The following is a 21,252-nucleotide window of genomic DNA, read 5'->3' as shown; positions in this document are numbered from 1 at the left end:
TTGTGGATCGTCTCAGTGACGCTGTACGCTGCAAAAACCATGTTGTTATTTTACCACCAAGACGCAGTTTTCTGAGCGCAAGTTATTCCACAACGGACACAAACAGTCCCTATAGAACTGAAATGTAAACAAAAGTATTATGATCCATATTACAACGTTATTGCTTCGTCGGACTAAACGTGCTTCATGAGATGTCGTTCAGTGGACCCTCACCTTCCTAACTAAACCGGGATTTACAGCTGTGGATGTGATAATGACTCGTTATTACGATGGATCTGGTTTGTACAGCGTTTTCATTCTTCATGTTTTGATGTGTACTGCTTACACAAATGTAGCTAATACATTCTTTATAAGCTTTCCATTGAAAAACACCGATCTGTCGTCGATGCTTGAGGCTTTATTATAGTTTATTATTATTAAGATTAATTTAGTCCCGTTTTATTTAATCTATTATTAAACATTTACGCACAAACAGAGAGTTCAGTACGCCCGTGTCCAGGTGCAGGTTAACAGGTTAAAAGACAAATGAATGCGACAGCCAAATGTGCTGTATTTATGCAAAGTGCCTTGATCAAAGCTTTTGTTGTAATTTTCATAAAGTGGATGACCTTTGACCTCTTGTAAGGACACAGTTGCTTGGTTTCCCATCAGGACACACAGGTATTAACGCAACACCAGCACTAATCCACAGGATTCTGAACACATTTCACAAGAATAATCCTTGCTTCACAAATCCTCCTTATAAAACATCTCACAATCAAGCACAGATGGCCTGAACTGAACCGCGAGGACAATCTCACAACATTCCTCATACGAGAGCTAACATTAAGCTGATATTCCCTAGACTTCATCCATGATTATACAACAACATGAACATGTGTGACGCTTAAATGGGATTTTTTTGTAAAACCCCTTCAATAAAACCATCGTTCGGTAAGAATGAACATGAGAGAGACATGACACAGTAATGAACAGACAACTGAGATTAACCACAACACATATCAAATAAATAAATAACATTGAAAACATTCCTATTCAGAGGGAAGAGATGAAAATGCATTTCAAAAATGATAACTGAAAAGTGTGGGTGCGGTTTACTTTGGTGTAACATTTTAACCAAACACCTTGTGAAACAGAAGGCACTTACACAGTAAAGTGACCCTTAATGAATTGACAGATTAATGTCAGATAGTTCAGCTCATTGACATAGACAAGGGAAAGCCAATCTTTTTAAATGCACATTAGCATGCAGTATGTAATAGGTGTACACTTTACTCCCATATCCATGCAGTTCATTCAGTTTCCAGGTTTGTGCACAACTAAATTTCTACATAATGATGCTGCACACAGTTTTGCATGACTTTTTTTTTTTCTCCTGGGCTAGGCTTGCTTATTTGCTTTGAAATAATGTCACTCATGTTTGTAAAGGTAATGCATTACCTTACTGCAACACTGCTGCTCTATGGAACATGGGATCTGATTGCCACAGTACTTCACTGTTTTTGTTCCCTGTTGTTTTGCTTTATCTGATGCTTTATTCATTGTAGGTGTGCTCTTATGTCATACTCTGGGGTTTCCTCATGCATTTCCCGCAGATGCACTCTTCAGAAATGGTGAAATTGTTGATACACTAATGGAACGAAAGGGCTGAGCCCAATCACTGGAGAACAGGGTTTCCTCACTCCAGAGAAGAGGTTTCTTCTGCTCCACCATCCAGTATCAGTGTGCTTCACAATGCACCATTTGATGCTTGGCATTGAATCTGAGGCTCGGCCATGGAAACCTGTTCCATGAAGCTCAGCTGCACAGTTTTTGTGCTGATATTAATGCCAGTGGAAGTTGGATTCAGCATGAGCCTCAGCACTCGCTGACCCGCTCTGTGACTTTATGTGATCTTCAGCCTCATAGCTGAGATCTTGCTGTTTCTAAACACTTCCACTTTACAGCCGAGCGTGGAATATCTACTGACTTATTGCAAAGGTGGCATCTTATCACAGTACCACACATGAATTCACTGATGAGCTCCTCAGAACGACCCATTTATTTTTCACAAATATAAGTAAATGCAGACTGCATGGCAGTTGGTCTGATTGAAACACCTGAACTCACTAATTAAGAGGTGCATCCCAATACTTTTGTCCATGTATCTACCAGAATAATAAACTTATTTCAAGGAGATTTTTTTTTCCCAGTTTTAAGCAAAAACTTAATTTTGATACTTTCCCCCTCCAGAAAACAAGACACATCTCGAGTTTTGCTTCTCAGATTGTAGTGTAACCCTAGGTATGAATAATGGTAATATCAAACACATGTGATAATTATGGGAACATTTATTCTGATCCACACCGATGGTCCAGAGTGAAGAAGAAGCATCCCTTGAAAGTCTCTAGTGAGATGATGGAAAGAGGTCGTCTGATCCTCGACTCACAGTGAGGTCAGAGAGGATGTCCCACATTAACTCCAGCCCAGCGAAGATCTGTGCTCTCAAATCACATCCCATTACAGGCCTGCCAGATTTCAGAGAGGCCAAAGCCATCATCACACCTTCAGAGAGAGAGAGAGAGAGAGAGAGAGAGAGAGAGAGAGGGGGTGGGGGGGTTTAATAACCTAGTGTACGATATGATCTGAAGAGGGCTGTTTTCCATCTCCTGTATGAAAATAGCCTCTTCTTTGCCGCTCTTCATTTCCTGGAGAGATGCTTGATGTCGGCCTCTCAGCATTCTGCTCTCGTCGACCGAGACCGTGCCATTTATTCGGCTCTTGTGCAGAAGATGAAGAGGGGGCGGGGCTTTCTCCTCAATAACCTGCTGTAATTGGACACAGCTGCAGGTCAAAGCTCTGTGATTGGATAATCAGACCTCTGGGTAATAACAGACTCCTGACATTAACATTAGGGAGCAAGATAAAGAAGCGAGGGTTGATCCTGTGTTTACAGACCACAGATATTCAGAATGGTGAAGGGATTTCTCTTGGTTTCAGTGTTATCAACAAACAGGACATGTGCCTGTCCTTATTATCATCAATAACATACAGCACATTTCCCTGTGGACGTCCACCTGATAGACAGCCAGATTGTGCAGAACATTAGAAAACAAATTCAGCCCAACATCTGGCAGCCGTTAACCTGGATGAGAGTTTCTAATGATGAAATCTGACCTCTGGTCTGGAGAGACGGTTCTTCCCGTCGTTTCCTTCACAAGCAGCAGAGTCCCAGAAAAAAAAATAAAAATAAAAAAAAATAATTCACAGACAAACACAAATTCTCTCAAGGTAAATTTTGGGCTGTTCTTGTGCCTTTTCATATATATATATATATATATATAAAAAAAAAAAGACAGATTGCATTCAGTTCACACTAACGTGGCTTATTTTTCACAATGTTCTGTTTGGAGAGACTGTGTAATTACTTCTGAATATTGAATAATGACAGATAAAGTTTTCCCAGAACCCCTAAAACCAAACCAGCACCTCTTCCAGTGTCACTTTGAGAGAGTTCATCTGAGACCGTCTGTCATGAAGGGCAGCTTCTTCCTACAGCGAGATCAATGAGCATCACAGGACAGAGACGGTGATTCATCCTTCACCGGAGCCCCGCGGTGCTTTCCTCACAGAAAGGTTCATAAAGGGATACTGAAAGCTCTGGGCAAGAAGTCTGGTACAAACACCTCTGACCAAACACAGTCCTGGAAGGTGGCAGAGGGAACTCATCCAGGATTAAGGATGTTCTCCAGGTGTTTCCTGACACCTGCCTCTCAAAGCCGGATCAGGTCTGGATTAAAGTGTCTCAGAACAATTGCTCCTATGCATGTCTAGGAATGAAGGCTTTCAAGAGAACAGTTTCTCCAATCTCTGCAAGAGAGCGCTGGCCTGAAGTACACATCTTGTGGGATCTCCATAAAGCAGTTTGGCACAAATTTGTAGAAATTAGCTGATTGATTGTACTTTCTTAACTGTAACATCTCTTTTTAGACTTTGGAAGAAGTGTTTTCCCAATCATCAAGTTTATTATGCCATATACTCCAGTAAGTTTATGTTTAAGTAAATACAAGTGCATCTTATTTCAATTTATTTCAGTAAATCAACTCAATTTGTGAAACTCGTGTATTAAATAAATTCAAAGCACACAGACTGAAGTGGTTTAAGTCTTCTGAAGTGGTTCTTTTAATTATGATGATTTTGGCTTGCATTTAACAAAACCCCACCGATTTACCAATTCAATCTCAAAAAGTTAGAATATGGTTACATGCCAATCGGCTAATCAACTCAAAACACCTGCAAAGGTTTCATGAGCCTTCAGAATGGTCTCTCAGTTTGGTTCACTAGGCTACATGATCATTTGGAAGACAGTTGTCCAGAAGAAAATGTCACTGGGTGACTAATCCGGGCGGAACTGTAGTGTGGAAAATATTTCCGCCCGGACCAATTTAAGTGAAACATAAGTTCTGTTCCGGTTGGCCCAAGGTGGGGAAATTATCCAAAATACATGTCAGGTGTGGGAAGAGGACGTGTTGGATACCGATTGGAGGATCGGGAAGGATGCAGTGATATAAAAGGGGCTGGTTTATGAACAGGAGTAGGTTTTTTTTGTTCTGCTGTTGTTCCACGGGATACGGAAGTGGCTGGTGTGGCGTGGATGTTGCGATTTACGGGCTGCAACGGAGAATCCAAGGAAAATGGATATTGGAAGTGCGGAGGAAGTTAAGTGATCGACCTTTTGTATGTTGTGTTTACCTCTTATTGTGGATTGAGTTGAAGGAGCGATCCTACGTTTGGAAGGCCCCTGAGTGAAGGAGATCATTGAATTCGTGTTGGGAGAGGACAACACTGTGCACTGGTGGGTGAAGACTTTACGAACATTTCTTGTATATTGTGGAGAGTGAATGACGGATGTGGAGGGAGACTAACCGCCTTTGAGAAAGGATTCCGACTGCATATCTCTCCGTAGCAGTGGAAAATCCCCCTCCCTCTTGTGTTGATCTGATAATCCTCAGTGCTTGTGTGTTTACTCAGTGTTGATAGTAGTGCCTTGCGTTGGAGATCGCTGGGAAAGACGGAGAGACTCCGGTGTACGATATATCTGCCTGCTGTGGTCTGCCCTCCTGCCTTTGTCCATCTGACCCGCCCTGTCAGGACTCTGAGCCCGAAACGGGAATACACCACCGATCTTCTTTCACTGAGTGTGTGGAGTGTGGTGAGTGCTGCTATATTGAAGTGTACACACGAGAAGAATTGTAGTGCCTTTGTGGTGTGTGGTGTTTGTCCGTGGTTGTGTCCCTGGTCGTAGGAAGAGGCCTGACGGAGAGGAGTAGTGTATTGGTGGCAACCACAGTCTTTACCTTAAGTAAGCTGGAGCTCGGACGTGTTGGAGGCGCCTCTGGAGGAGGTTGGATGTCGTTGCCCACGCAGCAATCCCTGTAAGCTTTTAAATCAAAGCCTTATCCTTTTTTTATCCATGTGACGTTGTGTCCTTGGCCCTGTCGGCAACCACCGGCCTTGTGCGTGTCGTCTGTGCTGTTTATTTGACAAGGGAAGCGAAGGACAACAGCCGATCCTCCCCCGTGTGCCCACTTGTCAAGCTGGGCGGGAAGCCCAGTATTGTTTGCAGTTTCATCTGTAAGGCCCACCAGCCGTCAGTCATCGACTAAACCCGTATCTGCTTGGAATACAGACCTCTGAATATCTTCAGTGGTGAGTAGCGCATTAACAGCCCAGCCCCGTGAATACTCACCTGTGTATGGAACACTGTACTTACATTGAGAGCTAGAACCCCTGCACGCTAACAGCTCAGCCCTGTGAATACTTACCTGTGTATGGAACACTGTACTTACATTGAGAGCTAGAACCCCTGCACGCTAACAGCTCAGCCCTGTGAATACTTACCTGTGTATCGAACACTGTACTTACCTGAGAGCTAGAACCCCTGCACGCTAACAGCTCAGCCCTGTGAATACCCACCTGTGTATGGAACACTGTACTTACATTGAGAGCTAGAACCCCTGCACGCTAACAGCTCAGCCCTGTGAATACTTACCTGTGTATGGAACACTGTACTTACATTGAGAGCTAGAACCCCTGCACGCTAACAGCTCAGCCCTGTGAATACTTACCTGTGTATCGAACACTGTACTTACCTGAGAGCTAGAACCCCTGCACGCTAACAGCCCAGCCCTGTGAATACCCACCTGTGTATCGAACACTGCATTTACCTGAGAGCTAGAACCCCTGCACGCTAACAGCCCAGCCCTGTGAATACTTACCTGTGTATGGAACACTGTACTTACATTGAGAGCTAGAACCTCTGCACATTAACAGCCCAGCCCTGTGAATATCCACCTGTGTATCGAACACTGTACTTCCCTGAGAGCTAGAACCTCTGCACGCCAACAGCCCAGCCCTGTGAATACTTACCTGTGTATGGAACACTGTACTTACATTGAGAGCTAGAACCTCTGCACATTAACAGCCCAGCCCTGTGAATATCCACCTGTGTATCGAACACTGTACTTCCCTGAGAGCTAGAACCCCTGCACGCTAACAGCTTAGCCCTGTGAATACTCACCTGTGTATTGAACTCTGTATTTACCTGAGAGTTAGAACCCCTGCACGGTAACTGCCTAGCTCTTGCTTTAAACTTACCTGGAGTGGAGTCGGCGGGAAATTAAGGGCTGAAGTGGAGTGTGGTCGAGGAAGGGCTGAAGAGGAGTGTTCTTGAGACTGGAATCCGTATTTGTGGATAAAGAATAGTTCGAGTCATCATTAGTTTTAAAGTTTCCTTACCCCTTTCCCCAAACTTTTAAATAAATAGAATTGTTACATTTTAATCTTGGTTGTCCGTCCATTCATTGGGGTGTTGTGGGACCTCCTCGAGGTGGAAGTTAGAGGGAGGAGCGAGACCCGTTGAATTGGTGGTCCGCTCCGGCCTGTGACAAAATCATTGACACCCTTCACAAGGAGGGTAAGATACAAACATTAATTGTCAAAGAAGCTGGCTGTTCACAGAGTGCTGTATCCAAGCATGTTAACAGAAAGTTGAGTGGAAGGAAAAAGAGTGGAAGAAAAAGTGTAACGGACCACTGGACTACAGGATCAGCCCCAAATAAAGAGAGACTCCAGCGAAGCCTTTTCACTTTTGCGTGATTACTGCAAGCATAAAATGGGACAGTGTTACAATCATCTTTTCTTGGTTAACAATCTCTCTTCAGAGTGCTTCCCGCAAACTCACATATTACAAGTTGTGTTATCTTGGCAGTATTTTAAGTTGTTCCGTTTAATAAAGTGCATAACACCAAAAGCATATTGTCTTATGTAGAATTAGTAAGATTTACGAACTCTGAAAATTAATAAAACATTAATTCAACTTATTGAATACAACAACTCTTACCTGCATGCATAAAATGAGACAATGTTACAGTCATCTTTTCTGGTTCACCAATCTGCAAATACATCATTCAGTTATTTAAATTGTCCCATATTTCTAATATGCAGGTGAATTACAACATCAAAGTAACAATTCAGTTTCAGTTTCTTCTCCTTAACATACATAACGTGCTTTAAGTCATGAACTAAATTACCCAAAATGCACCACTGATTATGGGCGGCATTTCACTCGGTGCATTAAAGATTAACCACTAGTGTCATCAAAACAGATTTATGTGAAACTCAGATTAACATTAACAGGCGTCCTCATACTTATGAAAATTAACATTGGACATTAACTGTTACTTCAGATGTTATACTGCACATAGAAATATGATGCAATCATGTCTAAAGCAACACAGTTTATATACTATATTAAACATAAAGAACCATCTATTCAACACATTACAGGGTCATCAACAGTATTACCAGTATATTTTGTTTTAACCTCTATTTAATATGCTCTAAGACTTGAGTTTTCCATTAACAGAGACACATACCTCTCTTCAGAGTGCTTCCTTCAAACTGAAGAGTGCAACACGCGAGGATTGGGGACGAGGGGGTTTGGGGGGGGTGGGGGTGGGGGTGGGGTTGTTATACCAAATTGGTAACACAAAAGAACACAATACATCTTTCTAGTCAAACTCATACAGTACAGGGCAGTAGTGCAGTTATAATGTTCAATAAGCACATAGACTAAATGTTTGGTAAAACAATTACAATTTCCATTCTGAGTCAATTTAATATTCCAACCTTCCCCACCCTAATGAAATATGGATCATCTCTCATTATCATGCTCAGTCTCTCTCTGCACCTGATTATGAAGCAACTGGTGACTATTTGTTGACAATATTTAACAAGTTTGATGGATTATCAATTGTCCACACTATTACACTAGCCGCACAACCAACCGTGAGAACCGCAGCCTTATGAGGATTGTCAAGTAAAATTGATTCAAGAATTTGAGTGAACTTCACAAGGAATGGACTGAGACTGGGGTCAAGGCATCAAGAGCACCACGCACAGACGTGTCAAGGAATTTGCTGTACCACAGACAACATCAGAGGAGTCTTACCTGAGCTAAGAAGAAGAAGAACTGGACTGTTGCCCAGTAGTTGAAAGTCCTCTTTTCAGATGAGAGCAAATTTTTTATTTCATTTGGAATCCAAGGTCCTAGAGTCTGGAGGAAGGGTGGAGAAGCTCATAGCCCAAGTTGCTTGAAGTCCAGTGTTATGTGATGATACATGGGGTAGGGTTAGGTCTAGGGGTAGGTTCAGGGTTAGTACTTAGTTATAACATAGTTATTGTAATTACTATAATAAGTACCTAGTATGTACACGAGGAACAGGACTGTAAAATAAAGTGCTACCGAAACCTGGGCTTCCAGACCACCTCAGCAGTGCCACAAACTGATCACCTCCATGTCACGCTGAATTGCGCCAGTAATTAAAGTAAAAGGAGTCCCTACCAAGTATTGAGTACATGTACAGTAGATTAACATACTTTGTAGAAGGCCAACCGTTCACTAAAAAAAAAAAAATATTTTCATTTTCTTTCATTGGTCTTATGAAGTATTCTAATATGTTGAGAATTGGTGGGTTTTTGTTAAATGCGAGCCAAAATTATCACAATTAAAATAACCAAAGAACTACTTCAGTCTGTGTGCATTAAATATATTTAATACATGAGTGCCACAATTTGAACTTTTCCAAGATATTCTAATTTATTGAGATGCACCTGTAGATAACCTCAACCTTTGGTTCCAGAATCCTTCTGGGTAAGTATCTACAGTAACTATAAATATATAATACAGTGTTCTAATCATTGATTATTTTATATTATTATTATAATATTATAATATATTATTTATACCTTACCATGTAGCTTACCATTTCAGCTATAATTTTCAGACCTAATTTGTCGGACCTGAGGCTTGAACCCACAAACTTTGAGTTACCAAATCTCTAACCATTTGCCCCCAGACTGCTTCTAATGATCAGATGCACCATTTCTTTAAAGACACTCTGATTTGTCCTCAGAATTTCTCTTCTGCATCTCAGTTGAGGTGACAGATGAGTTGAATGATGCTTTATTTTTTCTTCTACAAACTACCATTTTCACCTGTATGTCTTTCTGTAGTGCCTTATGGGGAGTAGGAGCATTCTGTGTGAGCGAGAAATCACCAAGGGCCAAATAAAATGAAGTCATAAATCTGATGAAAGTCCTTTGATAGCTGAGATGTGTGTGTTTGGGACAGTATGCTACATGAACAGCTCTGTTTTATGTCTTCTCGATGGTCAAGACGTGGTGAAAAACTTCCATTAGACGCTTCCCTCAGGGTTGGACTGCTGTCATGAGATGATCGACTGTGGAACACACACATATCGCAGGAGGCTGTGAATGAAACTTCTCACAAATACTAAACTACTAAAGCCCCTTTCACACTGCCATTCCGGCAAATACAGGGGTAAAGTGTTCCTGTAATTGTTCCCTGGTCGCTAGATTTGGCACTTTCACACTGCCAGTGATGACCCGGTATATGTGCGTGCTTTCACACACAACCCTTGAAGATCCCGTAACGACACGTGACATCAGCGCGTGACGTGTAATGTACGAGTCGACAAAGCTTGGCACGTTATACTTTAACTGAAGCAAGCAAACGATCTCAGTGTCAGCGCGGAAAGTGAGGAACTAACTGATCTCTGCTTCATTACAGTTTGCACATATGTTTTCGTCGCGAATGTTGATCTTCCTTCAAAACAGCCGGTAAAAGAGTCGCGTGATAACGCGCGTCATCACTTCGATACCGAATTAGATCTGGCTTTTGTTCACACAGCGCTCGTTCCGGATCGATTACCGCAATGTTACTATGTCCCCGACCCGGGTTCGATTCGGTAATCATTTCCGGGACGTGGTTGCTTTCACACAGAAGGCGACCAGGCAATGTTACGGGAATATTGCGGGTCCGACGTGCAGTGTGAAAGGGGCTTAACTAACAGATATCACCATACTTTCCAGTTTGAATGGTTTACATTTTCTAAAATGTTTTCCAAATCTGACAAAATAAACATTAATTCGCACACATTGCCAGGTAATAAATCTGAACATTGGATAAAGCCACATTCAAAATTATTGTATAAAGATTAAACAGAGGGGATTTTGGATTTCTCTATTTATCACTCCAAAAATCATAAAAAAACTGTCAAAAGAAAGAAAAAACATTATTTTTTTTTTGTCATGTTTTAAATAATAAAATGTTGTATAAATCAGTGTGAATAATATATTTTTTGAATTAGTCCTTCTGTCTGCCGTCTCATCAGTGGGCATCACAGGGATTCCACTTCGCTGGTTTGAATCCTACAGTATCTCACTGATAGGTCTTTCAGGGTCGCTTGGGGAGGGGAGGTTTCCAAAGCACAGCAACTGGTTCATGCTTTTAACGTGAAACTAGCCATAGCTAGACAGAATTTATTCTCAGACCTTATAAACAGTAACTTAAGCAACACTCAAACTCTTTTTGCCACTGTTGAGTGACTGACAAACCCCCCCAAGTCAGATTCCCAGTGAAATGCTCTCAGACAGCAAATGCAATGAGTTTGCATCCTTCTTTTCTGAGAAGATCATCAATATCAGGAAGGCAATTAGCACATGCTCAAGTAATGAAGAGGTCAGACAGATTTGGCCACAATATCAAAAAGATGCTATGGGCCCGATTTTAACGATCTGAAACACAAGTGTCAAAGCGCGAAGCACAAGTAACTTTGTGGGCGGGTCTCGGCCACTCCAACTCTAAAGTATGATTTCAACATCCAGCTGGGTTATTCTACAATTACCCCATAAACTTCAGTCAGAAATCTTGGTGTAACCTTGATGACCAGCTGAACTTCAAAGACCACATTGAAAAGACTGCTCGATCTTGCAGGTTTGCATTGCACAACATCAGAAAGATCAGGTCCTTTCTAACGGAGCATGCTGCACAACTTCTTGTTCAAGCCCTTGTCATTTCTAGGCTGGACTTCTGTAATGTTTTTCTGGCTGGACTTCCATCAAGCACAATCAAACCTCTACAAATGATTCAGAATGCAGAGGCACAATTGGTCTTCAACGAACCCAAAAGAGCCCATGTTACACCTCTCTTTATCTCCTTGCACTGGATACCAGCTGCGGCTCACATCAAGTTTAAGACATTGATTCTTGCATATAGAAAAGCCACAGGCTCAGCACCGACTTACTTCCACTCACTATTACAAATATACATCCCCTCCAGAAGTCTGAGATCTGCTAGTGAGCGACACCTCATGGTACCATCACAGAGAGGCTCAAAATCACTTTCCAGAACATTCTCGTTCACTATTCCTGGCTGGTGGAATGATCTTCCCACCCCTATCCGGAATACTGAATCCCTGACAATTTTCAAGTGACAGCTGAAAACTCATCTCTTTCGCAACTACTTGGCTTCATTGTAAAAAAATAATAATAATAATAATAATAATAAAATAAATATTTATCTTTATTTATTCCTTCACTTTCTAGCTTGTACTTATTTGAACAATGTCTAAAACTTGGTATTTCAAGCACTTCCTGTGTCTGTTTGCCTCTTTAAGAAGAATCGCTTTATGTATCCCCCAACTGTAAATTGATTTGGATTAAAAAGCATCTGCAAAATGACTAAATGTAAATGTTAATGTAAATGTTTATGTATATGAACAAACCCCTCATTTAAATCCTTCAGAATATAGAGAGGAATAAAATCTCAATTTCGGGGAAAAACTGACACTTAAGTTTTGTGGTCACATATGTACAAACCCCTTAGTAAAATCTTTCAGAATATTGAGAGGAACAAAATTGTAAATTCTGTGTATAAGTGCTGCTGAAGTGGAGAAACAAGCTAAAACATATGAAACAAACAACAAACAAAAGATATGGATTTGAAATTTGAAATCTACCGACACAAATAAAGTGCTATAAAATAAACACAAAAGTGTATTTGTATATTTTCCTTCCACTTATTTGAAACAACACATTATAAAAAGCCAAATAGCAATAAAAACACAATGGTTATGACTGTGGTTTTGCCTTTCCTTAATCGATTTATTTATTTATTCCACAGTTCTGACCTTAATAGTCCCACTGCCCCCGCATCAACCTGACTCTTTAAAAAGACTCTTTAAAAGCAGAAGTGTGTTCTCTCAGATGGGCCTCATTAATATTAATATTGCACCGACTGTTCTTTGTTAATGCAGACAGTTCTAGAATTAAACCTGTAATGAAAAACAAAGAGCAGATGAGTCATTCTGGCCTGAGAAAGACTGTCAGCTCTGATTCTTTCTGTCCGGCTGAGCACGAGTGCATAAGGTGAACCGGCTCTCAGAACTGCACAGATACAGCCACATAACAGTGACAGCCTTCCATGGAAAAGGACACATTTCCTACATGCTCTTTTGTACACAGAGATAATGTTTAGAGGTGTGAAGTAGCTTTGCACAGATGTTTCACTGCAAGCTATGAATGCACAGGACTGAATGTGGATCATCTGCTGCGCTTCACACAGAAAGTTAATCGAAAAAAGTTGAGAAAAAGTATTAAATCCTTAAATACAACTGCTTGCGTATTTATGGCTGATTTGACTCTCCCATCAACAGCATGTTATTTCATAATTTATCATGTTCAGGAACTCACATGCTCCGATATCACAGGATTAGGATAAACTTTTCTATGTAAATTAGCTACATTAATTGGACATCACATATTATACATTGCCTGGCCAAAAAGATGGATCACCTTTTAGCTTTGATTATACACTCTGCACAACATTGATTTGGAAACATTAGGCACCATCACAGCATTTATTTCCATCATGACTTGCATTAAGTTTTGGCTGTATGGACATTGGGAGAGTCGAACCAGCCATATATTATTTCCTAACAGCCAAGAAACTGTTTTTGCAGCTGCAATCAATTACAATCATATATATCAAATGTGTTACATTGTTAATTTGGGAGAAAAATACAACTACTATAGATGAGATTGTTATGGAAAAGATGCCACAGACTTAAAAGCTGTGCCAAAGCAGAAGCTTTTGTGTGTGTGTGTGTGTGTGTGTGTGTGTGAAGAATGTTCTTATAATGTAAAGAACCCTTTTTTTCTTACTAAAAAGTTTGGTATTTCTTAATGCCAAAATAATAACTTTGATTAACAGTAGAGCAAATGAATGCTATTGATTTAATTCACTCATGTAATTTATTTCGGACAGCGATATTAAAGGTCCAATTGTTGTAATTTAAATATCTTGCAATTCCTATTCAATTTACCAGCCAAATGGCTGAGAGAAATAATCTTTGACATGAATTAATAATAGCCTTTAATAATAATTAGTAAGAAGGAGATGCATGAAACCAATAGAACCAAATCACGAACCAATGGTGCATTCAAGTCCTCAGAGGAAGCATTGTATTTATGAGCTAAGAAGTTGGAATTATGACAGCAGTCCACTTTGGTCAGGGAAAAGTTGGTGATGGATCTTTCATACAAAAAAAATCAGCAAGATTTATTAACTCTACATCTTCAAAAAGATTGAATAAATAATGCACATTAGGTGAAATCATTATACTTTCTATTGTACAGTGCCATCGCATTTTGTAAATATAACTTAGCTAGATTTCAACCTTTTTTTAATGCAAATAGTGTGATTTTGTACACTTAAGAAGAGTATACCGGTGATTAATTGTGGTTAGTTGCTGTTTTTTTTTTTGCCAGTTTGAGTAGCTCAGGTGATTTTTAGAATATTGTTTTATTATATGGAATGGGAAGCCTGTTTATACTTAGTTAAATGTTTATGAAGGAAATAAGTGATTTACCTTTTTTTCTATCCGTGGAATAAACAGCATTGATATTTTGAAAATAAAAATTTGTAGCAGCTAGTTGGAGTTCACAGAATCAGAGAAAAGCATATACAACAGATTGTTTGCAGTGAATATACTGGCCTGTCAAGTTTTCAGTGTTTTATCATTCTGATATCTGTCTGTTGAATTCCTGCAGGCATCTGAGCGCTCAGGTTCTGTGGTGTGATGACGGCAGTAAGTCAGACATTAATCTGGAGCGAGAGCGAGGCCACTGAATCTGATTGGCTCGTCCTCATTTCCATGATTTCCATGTCTGTTTGGTCTCAAAGGTAAACATGGGAATGGCACGCTTGTCTCTCAATAACTAGAGCACTTAAACCATTAGTGACTGAAATGAGTTTATGTCACTGTGTGTCAATGTGCATTTCTGGAGGACACGGTGACCTGTGCATCAAACCTAGTAAGCTACTACACAGACAGAAATCCTGTGTGCCATTGAAATATTGCTCCTTACTTGTAAAAATGAAATAGTGTATTTTGTTAAGTCAAGTCAAGTCAACTTGATTTACATAGCACTGAACAGCATTAAATAGGAAAATAGTGTGTCAGTAATGCAAAAAGGCAGTTAATCATTGAATTCAATTATGTCATCATCCAGCTAAGTTCAGTTTAAATAGTATCTGTGCAATCAAGTGTCCTCAACTAAGCAAGCCAGAGGTGCCAGCGGCAAGGAACCGAAACTCCATCGGTGACAGAATGGAGAAAAAAACCTTGGGAGAAACCAGGCTCAGTTGGGGTCAGTTCTCCTCTGTACTAGTAAAAGTACTAGTCTGAATAGTTACTTGAGTGAGAGTAAAAAAAGTATTGGATGAAAAAATCTACTCAAGTAGTTGGTTACTAGTTACTTTGGGTCATATATACTGAGACTATTTTTTATTTAGATATATAGATAAAATGTATGTAATGTATGTGTGTGTGTGTGTGTGTGTGTGTGTAAATAAATATATATTTCATCAGCATTTACTCCAGTCCTAAATGATACATAATTTTTCAGAAATCATTCCATTGTGTTGATTTCCTATCAATGATGTTCTTTTAATCATGATCCTAAACAAAATGTCACAGGTTCCAAAAAAATAAAAATATTAAGCAGTATTATTATAAATATTAAAACTGTTTCCAGCACTGGTAATAAATCAATATATTATAATTATATTTTTAAGGATCATGACTCTGAAAACTGGAGTAACAGCTCATGAAAATTCTGATTTGCATCACAAAATAAACTATATTTTAAAGTATGTATTATATATGTATAAATAACCTCTGACACAGAGAAGAGAGAAAACTCACATGACCGTTAAGTTACAGAACATCTGTCTGTTTACTTTACATATATAAGTGTCATGCCATAACATATTTTTAAGACGACTGACTTTATATTACATGTGAATTTCACATTGAAAGTTAATGTGATATAAAAACTGCTAGTAATCTTTCATTGTTCATAAAGAGAGCAAATAACATTTATATTATCAAAAAAAATTTTCACTGAAAGTATAGAGTTCAGTCACTCTCAAAAACTCCCATTAAAATCACTGAAACTGTTAACACTGTGAAAGCAATATCTTATTTACTGATTCGTACACACATCTGCACTTTGTTGTTTCTGATGACAGAATTTGCCAGAAAGAGGTCTCCAGGTCAGCGAGAGTGAAGGAAGCACCGGCATTTTAGCGATGACTCATCTGAACACCTCTGATTGGCCATTGCATTCATAAGCTCAACAGAACCGTGTGTGATTGGCTATAATTCGCAGCGCTGTAAAAACGCGTCCGTCTCTGGCTCAACGCCAGCCAGCGAACACAGATCTGAATCTAGAAGCTGATGATATGACTCACTGAACGTTCTCACGCCGGTGTGAATGTACTGATATTAATAAAATATTAATCTGCTATTTTTTGTCTTTTGGAAGCTGCATTCAACTTGGTTCCCTTCTGTTATAAGTCAAGACAAACTAATATCACAGGTATCGTGTACTGCAATCGATTGTAGCCCAAGTTGTTACCTGTTAAACAGTAGACAGCACACGCGTTCATCTAATAAAGGTCTTCATCGCTAGCAAATAGCCTTTGCAGATTTGCTTTCAATTCAATGCAGTTCCATAGCCACGTTTTCAACGCTGCTGATGTTAAACGTTACAACTCTGAGTGAACCGCTTCAGATGCTCAGCGCGTGCGGCAGGGAACTGAACGAATCATTCAGACTGATTCATGAACCAATTCACTCGTTTGCCAATTGGTTTGATCAAGCCTTTGAACTTAGTTGACTCAAAAAAATGAATCATCACTCATCTCCCAGAGAAAAGTAAATGGCGCGTTTGGAATAAACTGAAGCAGTTATAACATTTATTGCATTAAGATTAAGTAACGAGAGGAGCGTCGCCCACAGTAACGAAGTAAAAGTTCAGATTTTTTTCAAAAACATTTACTCAAGTAAGAGTAAAGGTACCCATCTTTAAATATACTCAAAAAAAAAAAAAATATTAGTTACCCCAAACATTTACTCAAGTAAATGTAATGAAGTAAATGTAACTCGTTACTACCCACTTCTGCTTTCAGGGCAGTAGAGGTCCTTTCTAGGTGCTGATCCACCATCTGGTCTGGATACGTACTGGATCCGGGTGACTGCAGTGACCCTCTGATCTGGACACAGACTGGATCTGGTGGCTACGGTGACCTCGGGAATAAGAGAGAAACAGACTAATATTAGCGTAGATGCCATTCTTCTAATGATGTAGCAAGTACATAGGGTGTTATGGGAAGTGTTCCCGGTTCCGGTTTACCTAATTAATGCAGCCTAAAAATCCTTTAAAGGATATTAGAAGCCTATTAGTGTGTTATGTGTAAGACAGGTTAAAGAGATGGGTCTTTAATCTAAATTTAAACTGCAAGAGTGTGTCTGCCTCCCGAACAATGTTAGGTAGGTTATTCCAGAGTTTAGGCGACAAATAGGAAAAGGATCCGCCACCCGCAGTTGATTTTGATGTTCTAGGTATTATCAAATTGCCAGAGTTTTGAGAACGCAGTCGATGTGGAGGATTATAATCTGACAAGAGCTCATTCAATACTGAGGTGCTAAACCATTCAGGGAATAAGCAAGATATTACAATCTATACGATGTTTGATAGAGATCCAGTGCAGTGTTGACAGGACCGGGCTAATATGGTCATACTTCCTGGTTCTAGTAAGTTAGTAGTAGTAGTTAGTAGTAGTAGTTTGTTTACTAAGCGTGCAGAACAACCACCCAATAAAGCATTACAATAATCTAACCTTGAGGTCATAAATGCATGAATTAACATTTCTGCATTTGACATTGAGAGCATAGGCCGTAATTTAGATATATTTTTGAGATGGAAAGATGCTGTTTTACAAATGCTAGAAACTTTCTGCTTCACAAGCAGAGTTTTTAGGTCCTATAAGTAAGAAATTACTCATCATCCAGTTTTTTATATCGACTATACTTTCTGCTGTTTTTCAAATTGGTATGTTTCACCGGGCTGCAAAGAAATATAGAGCTGAGTATCATCAGCATAACAGTGAAAGCTAACACCGTGTTCCCTGATGATATCTCCCAAGTGTAACATGTAAAGTGTGAAAAGTAATGGTCATAGTACTGAGCCTTGAGGTACTCCATACTGCACTTGTGAACGATATGATACATCTTCCTTCACTGCAGTGAATTGATGGTGGTCACAGAAGTATGATTTGAACCATGATAATGCACTTCCATTAATGCCAGCAAAGTTTTTTAGTCTATTCCAGAGGAATATTTGTTACTACGTTGTGATTACTATCACAACATAAGAGCTGCATATTTCCACAAATTCCAACAAATTAAACCAAATTTTATGGCATTACCAAATACAGGAAAATTAAGTCACATTTTAGGGGAGAATTCCAAAATGATCACAACAGCAGCAAAATACCAAAATATCAGCCTGTCACAAACTAAGACTGTCAGCCAGTGGACCAAACTGAAGCAAGAGCATTACTTACATCTACTGTTGTGCAAAGTTATTATTATTATTATTATTATTATTATTATTTTACTATTATATGTTGTCCTGTCCTGTCTTGTCTTGAATATTTTTCTTGTTTCTTGTTTAGAAAAAAAATGAAGTATACATATACTAAATTATTTTACAAATCTGTTTTTGTTTTATGTATTATATAATTGTTATTCCTTGTTCATGTAATGTACAATGATTTGGCAATACTATGCCAGTCATGCCAATAAAGCTAATTTGAATTGAGAGACAGACAAACAGACAGACAGAGAGAGAGAGAGAGAGAGAGAGAGAGAGAGAGAGAATGACTGTGGTTCTGCTCGGAGGGTCAGTTGGGCAGCAGCTACTCCATGTCCATCATCAGTTCTGGCAGCCAAACGCTGGCACCATTTTCCAATCGCATGGCCACTTTGGGTTCTGGACGCCTCCGGCACTGCAACTGCCAGAACCTATATTAGAGACAGACAGGCAGCTGAACATTCGCTTCAAACGTACAGCCCCACATACAGAACAACATTTGTCATGCACTTACCAGACTATGCAATTTGTGTAAAGCACTATAATCAGTATCAGGGAGACTCAGATAACCCACTCTGGCAGGGACTATGCCTGCTGAGAGATGAAAACACATATCAAAGTGCACATCTCTTCTAACTATTAGGATTTGCACGACTGCTCGTTTTCACCATTTGATGACTCGCACCGAAAAGCAGACAAAAAGTCGACACAGCAGTGCAAAGTAAAAAAAAATGGTCACATCCTATTTGCCCATTTTGCTCAGAGTAAACACTACAACCAAGACTACATTAAACTTTTGCCAGATTTGCCAAACTGTGCAAAAAGTTATGAGCTGACATAAGTTGTGGCCATTTGAAAATGCGTGCAAATTCAGCCTGTGCTCATATATATATATATATATATATATATATAACAGCCAAAAATATTTTGTCAGACAGAATAAAATTTCTATTCATTTTGCATTGATTTCTGCGATCTGATGAGCTCAAACAGCTAACAGAGCTAACTATTACTCTCCTCTTATTGATTCGCGTCAGCTATGACATCAGTGCGATATCATAAGCAAGCCATCACCTCAAGTGGACAAAGAGGCACTCTGGGCATTGTTGTGATATTAATTTGGTTTTATTGTTTTTTAGTTTAGCAAAATCGTCTCTTAATGTCGGCAGCCATTACACTTTTGGAAACTACAGTGCAACTGTATATATAATATTGTCTTTCTTCTGTTAATTACAGAAACTGAGCTTTCTTTCAATTAAAATATGTGGCACCAGATTCATCCTTCTGTCGTTAATCTACACCTGCTAGAGTAGCAATTTGAAAAAACTGTTATCGACAACTATTTTGATAATCGATTAGTCGGTTTGAGTCATTTTTTTAGACAAAAGTAAAAAATAATTTGATTCCAGCTTGTTAAATGTGAATATGTTCTAGTGTTTTCTCTCCTCTGTGACAGTAAACTGAATATCTTTGAGTTGTGGACAAAACGAGACATTTTGAGGAGTCAGTGGCCCAACTCACTGTGACCACAATGTGGTAACCCAGAATTTATAGTTTACCCACCTCTGATTACGACGTTGTGTGCGATGTGTCACTGTATAAAAAGATGTTCCCTTTCAAGGGAACTTTGAACTGCATCCTCTAGGGGTCACTATGGGGAACACCTCATTATGACCTGTGTCTGAAGCATAGATTGAAAAAATACCAACAAGTTGGCCGGCAACAGCCCCTGACGCCACAACCGGTGCGACTATAAAACAAATAGGCACCGGGAGAACACGTCAGTCTCTTCTACGTCTTAACTGACTTCTGTTTGAAGCGTTTATTTAAATGTGGTAAAAGTTTCCTGTGGTCTTGTCCCGGTTGGGTGGTGTTGGGTGGCAGATTCTTAATTTTATGAAAGAACATCTCACACACACACACACACATTTTTATATATATATATATATATATATATATATATATATATATATATATATATATATATATATATATATAATATACTTTTTTTTCAAATAGTGTTTTTCATACAAATGTTTCAAATGCCCCATATTGAAAAAAAAAAAAGAGGAAAAAAAATCATATTGCCCATAATTCAGTTCTTGCCAGATATTCTTGACAAACTATTAAATAAGGATGAATACATAGGCACAGATTTTCCCTCTGTATAAAGAAATAAAAAAAAAAAAAAACATTATGTTAGTGATTTATCTGGAATCTCTAGAAAAATGGTTTCTATCGGCCTGCACTGACTGTCAGATGATGATGATGATGGTGATGATGTTTTCTTTAGCTGAGGAAGCAGCAATTTGATGAAGAAACAGTGGCTGCAGTATGTTAGTTTCATAAGAGACTGTAGTTAAACTGTGAGTTAGGCAAAGGTCAGGGACGGCATGAGTTTTCCTGATGAAGGTGGGTGTTTCTCATCCTCTCAGGAGTCCACACAGAGCTGCAGTCTGTTCCACGCTCATTTATAACAGAGACAGAGCAGCGTCATGGGCTTCCAGTTCCACACGAGGCCAAGGTGACCTTTCTCTGGACCGAAACAGAGCTGCCCTCCTGCTGCGTGTTGGTACATTCCCAAATTAAGAGAGACCCTGAAAATCTCAGGAAGGTCAGGCCACATTATTGCCTTCAACAGCCTGTAAACCAGGATAGGCCATCCGTTAATGATCCAGAGAGACCGGCCGCTCTCAATGGACAATATCCGAAATTATTCGATATATCAATTTACCTACCCTAACACGCCAGTCATTGGGTTGCAGATATTCAGAACAACAGCAAGGATGTGTTTATTTATTTTTTTTTTTTTTTACAACAATATTGAGAAACACAATCTGGACAGTTTGTATGTGGGTTTCTGTATAAACCGGAACGGTTTCAAAAGAAAGCAAATCATCAACCTTT

The 21,252-nt window shown here is 39.4% G+C and overlaps 2 long non-coding RNA genes across 4 annotated transcripts; one reads left to right on the top strand and one right to left on the bottom strand.

Annotated features, from left to right (window-relative positions):
• The first annotated feature begins 5,293 nt into the window (after positions 1-5,293).
• Positions 5,294-6,821, top strand: LOC128017671 (uncharacterized). The gene is made up of 2 exons (XR_008184486.1): positions 5,294-5,414; positions 5,533-6,821. It is a non-coding gene; the product is annotated as an uncharacterized LOC128017671 (long non-coding RNA).
• LOC128017677 (uncharacterized) lies at positions 5,744-6,447 on the bottom strand. 3 transcript variants are annotated; one of them, XR_008184496.1, is made up of 3 exons: positions 6,409-6,447; positions 5,956-6,107; positions 5,744-5,880 (listed from the first exon to the last, which is right to left on the bottom strand). It is a non-coding gene; the product is annotated as an uncharacterized LOC128017677 (long non-coding RNA). The 3 variants fall into 3 exon arrangements; XR_008184495.1 differs by lacking the exon at positions 6,409-6,447 and adding an exon at positions 6,207-6,319 and having other exon boundaries at positions 5,956-6,131; XR_008184494.1 differs by lacking the exon at positions 6,409-6,447 and adding an exon at positions 6,258-6,315.
• Positions 6,822-21,252: the final 14,431 nt, after the last annotated feature.

The sequence above is a fragment of the Carassius gibelio genome, chromosome A7 (assembly GCF_023724105.1).
Source record: "Carassius gibelio isolate Cgi1373 ecotype wild population from Czech Republic chromosome A7, carGib1.2-hapl.c, whole genome shotgun sequence".
Lineage (NCBI taxonomy): Eukaryota > Metazoa > Chordata > Actinopteri > Cypriniformes > Cyprinidae > Carassius > Carassius gibelio.
This window is presented reverse-complemented; position numbering and strand designations above follow the sequence as displayed.